Below are 9116 nucleotides of genomic sequence, written 5' to 3' on the forward strand. Positions count from 1 at the left end.
GCGACTCTCTGAGTAAGGACACAGGGCTGCCCAAGTCTCTGCCAGGCCTGTGTTTGTTCTTTCTTTTGTTTTTTTCTTTCATTTTTTTCCCCTTCTGATATTCTGAAACCCTCAAAGGAGACATTAATGATACGCAATATGCTTGTCTAGAATATTTTCACACTTTAACCCCTAAATTCATACATGGAATTGTATATCTTGCACACATCCAGAATTTGTCTGCATTTTTGTAATAGCCCAATAATTCAAAAAATTCTTTGAATGATTTATAATTTGTTTCTGAGGAAGGAGGGCTACACTGCTTTCTTTTTCACTTTCTGTGTCAAATCCAGTTAGCTGGCTACCATGTCATTTCAAAAGTTAACTAAAGTAAGCTTTCTGTTTTCCTGGGAGGAATATTTTCATGTTTCTTTCTGGGTGGGGTTAGAATTTTTGGCAGCACTTTGCTGAACTGAAGCAAAGTGTCTGACTAATGCAGCAAACAGGCTAGTACATCAAGCCATTTGCAGAGATTATTCATTTCATACCAGCAGTTCACATCATTCTAATTTGTTGTAGTGACTCCAGAGAGCCCCAGAGCTTGATGATCAGTCCACTTTACATGTAGATGTTTTCAACACAAGACAGAGGGCACTGGGAGGGAAAAGAAGAATGCTATGGAAACGTATAAAATGAGAAGGGGAGGGGGGAAGCCTCTACATGGGTGTCAGGAGTCGAAAGGAATTTATCTACAAGGAGAGCTGTTCATCAATGGGCTGTCTGCAGCAGAGTAATTTGTCGCAGCTGATGGTTTTCATTTCATTGCATCACTAACTGTGCCACTCCAAATCTCATTTTTGAAAAAATATCATTATCAAATTTATTGTTCCTTTAAAAAAGGAACTGAGGTCCTTTGTTTATGAAATGTATGAACAGGACCCTGGGCATCTGTTGGTTTACTTGCCAATGTCCTGGGTGACAATAACTAACCATGATATCTGCCAGTAAGGGCTGTATTTATCCCTTGTTCTTCAAGTTTTCCTGATATGGAGGTGCCATTTTGGGTATAAGTTTGTGCCTCTATATCTGAGTGTTCTCCAAGGCTTGCCCTGACCTCTTTCTCCTGCATTCTGCAGTTGCTGACGATCCATTCTGAACCCAGCCTTGAGCTTTAGCACCTGCAAATGAGAATCAGAGCTGAACTATGATGGAGGAGCAGGATTTGAGCCATGGGGAGGGACCTTCTTTTGAATACAGGGAGATTTTGAGACCACTTGTTCCTCATAGGGCTCCATTCTCAGTGCCTTAACAATACAAAGGTGTTAATGAACAGCCTGGCAGCACAAGACTGTGGTTTTGAAGGCCAGTCTTCCAAGACAGAGACAATAGGAAACTCTTTTAGTTGCTATGTGCAAGCAGTTTAAACTGGATTCAGAATCAATAAGATCACTTCAAGCACTGAGTGAAACACTTCAAGCGCTGAGTGCTTGATGAGCCATTGGAGTAGCAACCACAGATGTTATTTGGGTAATAGAGAGGCTTATGTATGGCACTGTCAATTGGGGTAAATTTTGGAAAAGCATACCCAGGAGCTTAGGATTTTGAAAAACAAAGGAAGTAAATAAAGTAAACAACTGGAACCCAAGCACCTATTAAAGTATGAATTCCATAAGGTGTATAGATAGATGTCAGCTCTATTTAGACAATCATCCACACGTTGTGACAAAGGAAATAAGCCCTTTGATGGACAAAAGCAGGGTTGCAAAGTTATCGTGGTCTATTGTGGAGGCTGCCATTCGTGTGCCATGGTCAGGAGTATGAAATTAAGCTGATAGGAAGCTTTCCTGGGCAGTAACAGAAATATCCTCTTGCAAAAGCATGAACAAAGTTAGATCAATGGCTAAAGCCATGAGTATATGAAAGTGTGTTTATTTCTGGGAAGACCGTGCTGATTCCAGCTGCCCACAACACCTTTCACTGCCACTGGAAGCAGCTGTTGGGTGCATGTGGGGTATGGGGTCATGTAGGGCTGGAGCCCTGGTAGCTAAAAGAGTGGGAATTATGCTGGAGCTTGAGCCTTGCCTTGGAGCAGCCCCGCTCCGTGTCTGCCTGCAGTTCTGAGGTGTGACAGGGGAGGCCATGCCTGACCCCAGCATGGGTCCCAGCCAGGCAGAATGGCAGCCCTGCACTAGGCATGTACAAGGGACCTCGGGGTGGGCCAGCATGAGGCAGAAGGTATCTCTGAGTGTCACATGCAGAGACCATGAGGACCATGAGATGTGTGTGCTCAGATATGGCTGGAGCAAGGCTGAGGTTGGATGTTGAAAAACAGCATAGGTGGCTGCCTGTCATTGCACTTCCAAATTCTTTCAGCAGCCATTTCTTAAGGGTACAGGAACAAACCCTCCATGACTCTCCAAGTTTTGGTCTAGCTTACTCTTAAACCATGGGATTTTAACTGGGAAAAGGCTCAACGCAACCCTTGGGCTAATTTCGGAAGCAACCAGCAAGAAAACTAATTGTACTGACCTTGGTGTCAGTGTCGGTAATTTGATCACTTATTCTGTGAGAAGTGGAGTGACATCAGCAACTTGTGTCCCATGGATGATGAAACAGCCATCCTGGGAGACCAACTTTTGGTCACCACTAACAAATCCTACTTTTCAGTCCTCAATTCTGCCATTGGTGACATGACATTGCCAAATCCGCATGGGCACCACAGGATTGCTCTGTACACAGTCTAAATTATGTGTGGCATATCTAGCTAGGTCAAGAGAGACAATCCACAAAGGGTAACACTCATGTCCAAAGCCTTTCTTTTGACTTCACCTTTGGCATATTGATCAATCCCCATTTAAGTAAGATGTAATATGGATGTCTTCCACATTTCCTGCCAGCTCTTGTGCAAAGCAGCTGTTGCATATCTCTCCAAAGATGGTACATTTTAAGCAGAGGTAGGAGTGCTCAACAAGCTCCAAGGCACTTTGAGATCCTCAGCTGATGCATACTATGAGAATGGACTGTATCATTGTTGTTTGAGTACAGATATAAAAGTTGTTCCTTGTACAAGTCTGCTGGGCTAATCAGTTTGATGTTTCCCATCATTTAAAGGAGGAGACTAATTCTTTTATTCTGCCTACACCCCTGCTTGGAATTCAGACCTTTATCAGTTTCCCCTGCAGAAAACCACAAGAGCCAGATTGCAAATTCTTTGCAAATGAAACCAGTTTCTTCATTTTATGACTAGCAGTAAGCTCTTTTGTAGATGGATTTTGTAGGGTAATTTCATTTATGGAACTGTGGAATTCCTCTGTGTGTGTGTGTGTGTGTGTGTGTGTGTGTGTGTCTCCTTCTTCATAAATTTGTTCAGGTTGATGGAATTCCACCAAATTTGATCTCAAAGATCCTACAAGTCTTGGGTTAACAGGCAGCTGTGGAGAGGGAGGCCCAAATTGTTGCCTTTATGAGAGGAAGGCTTCTATTGTCCCAGTGGAGCAATAATTTTGGTTAGATTATTTTAAATAGCACTAAACAGCATAGCATCTTCTGCCTTCTGTCCAGGTTACAGTGGAGGGACACTGAAAGCAGTAGGTACAGGTGAGGATAAGGGTGTGAGAGGAGTGAGACATCTAGGAGCTGTTGGAGGAATTGAAAGTCTTGTGTGGAATTGAAAGACAGTGTCGTCACTGGCACTTGAAGATGGGTGCTGGATTTGCTGTGATGCAAGGCAACAAATTTGGAGGAAGGAAGGGACAGAGAATGCAAATTCCCAAGGAAGTGTTATGCCCTCTGTTTTGCTGCAACTGGAACAACATGTACCTCTAACACCCTTTACACTAATCTTCCCTCTTCATCTTCTCCCCACTAAGCAGCAACTGCCCATAGACCCTGATGATGACTCAGAGGATTATCTGTTCATCTCCTGTTAGCACAGTTTGTTATTTTCCAGACACCCCTGCCTAGCTACCATTGACAACAAATCACCTGTACACTGTTCTGTAGACCACAGACAAAATTTTTTCACCCTTCTCTTGCAGACTGTGACATTCATGGAGCCCTCTAGGTCCAGATGCCTGAAAAAGCCCTATTTGTGTATGCCAGCAGTTTTCCTTCCTCCTGTTAGAGAGGACTCCTCTCTCTGCACTCCTGCTCTTTCTGGGCTATCATGATTATGTCTGCATCGATGGTGCAAGCTGCTGCAGGGCTTCGTACAGGACCAGACTTGCCTGTGCTGCAAGTGAGACAGCAGAACAACAGCATATGTGGCCAGGACTCCTTCTCCAAAACTCTCCTGCCTGCCTGGCAGACCCGGGGACCTCCAGCTGACAATGGTTCAGAGATCTGGCCCCTCTTAGGAGCTAATCCACTAAACACCTCATGTTCCCCGTGCCCTTTACTGTTCCTCATAAGGAAATGCCTTAATTAAAACCCCTTAGTTTAGTCTGATAGACTACTTTTTAAGAAGAAGCCATTTAATTCAAGCTTCCTAATCAAATAACACTTGGATCAACAATGCTGATGGAACATACTGGGCTCACATAAAAGCCATGAACTGAAGCATAAATGGCAGCTTCATGCCTGTTTAAGTGAAAAGAGCTTGTTTTTGTCTTCTCTTTCTGCTCTTTTCCTGTGGTTGGCTTGAAGGGTAATTTTGAAAATTAGTTGTCTTCTGCAACACTCACATTAGAAATTTCTGTTTGAAATCTCTCTAAAAGAATTGCAAGGATGTATTTATAACAAAAAGGATTTAAAAGAACCCACAAGAAAATAATTATAAAAGCTTGGCATAAAACCAGAGAGATTTGAATGCTGTCAACAAGAAAAAGATGAGCTTCAAATCTGAGACTCATTTCAATGTTTGTCATCTCATATGTGACTAGGTCTGACTCTGGAATGAGAGATTGATTTCCCAGGAGGCTTAGTGATAAAACCCTGGGAGTGGGCTTCAAGCTTTCTGTGTGCTTTATAGCCCATGATGTTTTGGAGCAGCATAAGGACGTGAGCAGATGCTATGTTGTGATGTCACACCCTGGCCACCCACTCACCCTTTACACAAGTCTGGAGGTGGGTGGCATGGGAAGCACATCCTGCCTGGGGCTCGTCCAGGCGCGTTGCTGGGGCTCGAGCACTTCTGCCTATCTCTGTCATCTCCTGCTTGATGCAGAAGGTGCTGTGCTGAAATAGCTGCTGGAGGCAGTCCTGAGCCTTCTGAGGGTCTTGCTGCCTGGATTTGGAAAAACACATTACCAGAGCGGTTTTCTTGTGAAATTTTATTATTGAGGGTAGTGTGCACGTGCACACACACTACCACAAAGGGCCACAGAAAATCACAGACATCTTGTCTGAAAAACGCATGGGGTTTTTTTGAGTTTCCCATTCTTGAGATTTTCATGTTTTGTGGCCCAAAGAAAATGGCATCTTCCCATTTCAAGCTACTGACAGTCACAACACCTGTTCCTCCCCTTTTCTTAAGCCCAAGTCCCCACCAACAGATTTCTTGTGTCTCTCTCTTCCACTGCTCACACTGATTGAGTAGCTGCTTACTTATCCCAGAATTACAAAATCTGTGCCTTTACTCATTGAAACAGGTACCTGTCTTTACTACACAGCACAATGAAGTCTTTCTTTGCTATGTTATGGATAAAGAGAAATTAAAACAAGATTGACAGAGACAACACACAAGGACAAGGCAATAACTACTCCCTTAGCAAATATAACACACACTAAAAAAATGTGGGAAGTTTACCCAAACTCTCTCAGATGGGTTTCAGATGGATGTCACTTGCTCACAGCCTTTCCTCCTGTTGAGCATGGGGGGCACCTTCTCTCCCTGCAGCCCTACATATGGATGGACCCCACAGAACCACACAGGAATGCAGGGGATCACACTGGACTGCTGGTGCTTTCCCAGGTAACCTGAAGGCTGCAGCAACTTCATGGAGTCAAAGCACTTGTCCAGAGGTCTTTACAATTCCAAGGGTCCTGCATCACCTTTTCAGGCACCTGTAGAATTAAAAATTTAGAAGAGCATTTATATATGCTGATGAAGATGTGAAGCTGCCATGCAGAAAGGCTTTTTATAGCACACATTGCTTGTTCCCCCATGCACTAGGCAAGAAGCCTTATGCTCTTTTACACCAGGAAGGGGACACAGCAGTTTTGATAGCCTTATCAAACAAGAAGCCAAAGGTTCACATTCCCGTTCAGCTTTTACAAAGATACAAGGAAGAAAGGTAGCTTGTGGAAAAAATAGCAATCAGGTGAGCCGGTCTGGCAAGCTGTTTGCACCTGCCCAAGTGGCAGGCAACAAAGGGAAATCTGCAGTGATTCTGTGAAAACCACCAGGACATAATGACAAGAGAAGATGAATCCTTAGAAAAGCAAAGTTTGCCCCACAGAGTGCATCCCTGCCTCCACCAAGCAGGTCTTCAAAAGCTTGTCAGAAACAAACATGCAAGAGAGTCCTTGTCCCAAAGTCCACACCAGTATAGACCATATATCATATTCTGCAGTCCCAAGCCCAATCTACCACTGCTATAATGGTCTGTCACTGTGCTCTCACCAGCTTAATATGTTGTGGTCAGCACAGTGCTTACACAGCTGTCTCACACCCATGGCACACTGGCAGTGGAGTGGGAATCTCCTGCTTATCTGACACACCTGGTCTGAAGGAGGTATGGAACCTAACACACACTGGGACTGCTAGAGCATAGGCCTGTTCTCTTGTTCCATCACTGCCTTTTATTTCCCTTCTGTCCTGACATGGCTTTCACCCAGGCAGCGCTGGTTTTGGAATGGGCATGGTGATAGCAAAGTGCCACTCCTTGTTTGTGTCTATGGAGGTAGCAAGGGCTGAGAGGGGGTTCAAAGGGCCACCTGAGTGTTTGGAAAAAAGCCCATGTTGACTGTCTTGTAGCTCACACCTAGGGTAGTCTCCAGATTTTCTATACAGTGGTCCTCACTACAATTAATTAAATAATCCATATTAGTTTAAAAAAAAAAAAAAAAAAAACACAAGAAAGTGAGGATCACAACTGCTGCATTGTGGGCTTGCTGACCTTTGTGAGAGTCTTGAAATGTGGGCTGTATTTGACAGATACAGGAGTCCCAAGATGGTGCAGTGAGTCCTTTCTCAAGGGAGAAGCTGGAACCCATCAGGGATAACTGCTCAAACAAGAATTCCCTATTCATTCCCAAAACCTGCTGGCTGTGCAGAGAACAGGAATGTTTGCTATCACACCCAACAATTATCTTCTCAGATAACACCATCAGTTATGCAAAATCTCAATAGACATTTTTTCTTTTAATAAGTCTTTAAAAAATGATGCCTTCATCAGACAAGCTCCTCTATTTAAAGCTAGTGCTAGTGAGGCAAAGCAGGCAGCAGCATCAAGTAGCGTCTGTCCCTGGCCCCAAAGCAGTCCTGCTACCTCTTTCCCATCAAAGACAAGGTATGGTTTTCCAAAGTGAGCTTTTTTTCAAGCCTTGAGTGTCATCCTGCCTTTGTCCTGCACAGTCCCCAGCTGAGCAGCTGACTGTGGTGGGCAGCAGGAGCATCCCCATCCCTCCCACGAAGCCTCCCATCCTGTCTTAGGGCTCCAACAGTTCCAAACCCATCAGAATCCACAGGCATCCACCACCCATTTCTCAGTAGCTAAAGCTCTTTCCAGTACCATAAATATCATGAGTTATAATCTCTTCCCATTAGTCAGTGAAGCTGTGCACTTCTCATGGTTGCATGTGTGGTTTCAAGTGAGCAGCTCTCACTACCCTCCTCAGCAGGTCTGCATGCCAGCAGCTCTAAGATGGGTTTGATGCTATAAACATGTTATGTGGAATCATTCAGAGCCATGTGTGGGTCACCTTTACAGTCTATCCCCATCTTTCCCCATATGATAAGAATTGTTTAACTACCTCCCAGTCCAGCTGCAGCTTTAAATTGGGGTTGCTATGTGAGGAAGAGCAGCAAGGAGCAGTCTTCTCTGAAGTGCAGTGTGTTGCCTGCGCAGGGTCTGTTTGGAGAAGTACAGGAGCTGCTATTAACACTCTTTCCAAAAAGTCACCTTTTTCCTATGGGTTAGAGAGGAGGCAGCAGCCCAAGCCATGTAGCAGAGGGTTCCCTGTAAAAGGAAACAATCTGATGGCTTTAAATTATCCGTTTTGGGGAGAAGGGAGTGAATGGTATGTCTCACAGGAAATGATTTCAGTACTGATTTTAGCCCAGACACTCTTACATGGCCACTGTCACAGGGTATGTCCATTGGTACTGGAATATTAAATTTTAGGATGCTTTGATGATTAGCACCCTCAGAGGCTCTAGGGCTGCTAGCAGGGGAGCTAGAACAGGCTGCTTGCCCTGGCAAGGTGAGTTTATACCCATGTGTCCAGAGGAAAGGCTTATGTGCTTTGCCAGATGCAAAGAAGGTGTCAGGTTTATAGCTGTGAAATCTTTCCAGTGAACCAAGGAAATTTCCTAAACACTAAAATAATCCTTTCTTTCTTTTTGAGTCCTTGGGAACCGATATTTTCTCTCTTTTCCTCTGAGTGGAAATGCCATCTATTAGACACATAAGACTGCCACAAGCCCTCTTCCCCTCCTTTAGGTGTCAGCAATTGTGTACCTCTCATCGCCTGTTAGACATGCACATCAGGAAACTGGAGCTTTCCAGTTGCAAAAATTGGGAACAAGTGTAACTGTATTGGTTGCTCTAGATTTTCTAGATTTTGCATGGTTCCTGAAGGAAAATATGGTCTTGAAGCTGCGTGCACAGCTCCCTTCCCTGGATCCATGTCAGGCTGAGCAAACCATGTGTGTGTTATCCCTGGTTTGTTGGACACGTATTTGAATAATTTGAATAATTATTTGTCCTGTGTGTTTAAATTATTAATAAATAACATCCTTTTGTCTCAAACCCATGCCCAAGTGTAAGTGAAGAAGCTTTTCTTCCCTTAAAAGCTTCTGGTTTTCTTGTAATGGCTTCACATTAGATTTTTAACCCACTAGATTGAAGACTTCCTCCATGCAGCCTGGAAGAGAAGAAATAATTGTCATATGTCATGGCCCGTGTAAAATCAAAGAGAAAACAGGATACATAACTCCAAACTTAATTCCAGCTTCTGGAATTAAATCAAAATGG

General features: G+C 43.9%; 1 long non-coding RNA gene across 1 annotated transcript; it reads right to left on the bottom strand.

Annotated features, from left to right (window-relative positions):
- Positions 1-5234: 5234 nt before the first annotated feature.
- On the bottom strand, positions 5235-8762 carry LOC148223588 (uncharacterized). The gene is made up of 2 exons (XR_015803818.1): positions 7894-8762; positions 5235-5982 (listed from the first exon to the last, which is right to left on the bottom strand). It is a non-coding gene; the product is annotated as an uncharacterized LOC148223588 (long non-coding RNA).
- Positions 8763-9116: the final 354 nt, after the last annotated feature.

Source organism: Sturnus vulgaris, chromosome 5 (assembly GCF_052056855.1).
Source record: "Sturnus vulgaris isolate bStuVul1 chromosome 5, bStuVul1.hap1, whole genome shotgun sequence".
NCBI classification, from domain to species: Eukaryota; Metazoa; Chordata; class Aves; order Passeriformes; family Sturnidae; genus Sturnus; species Sturnus vulgaris.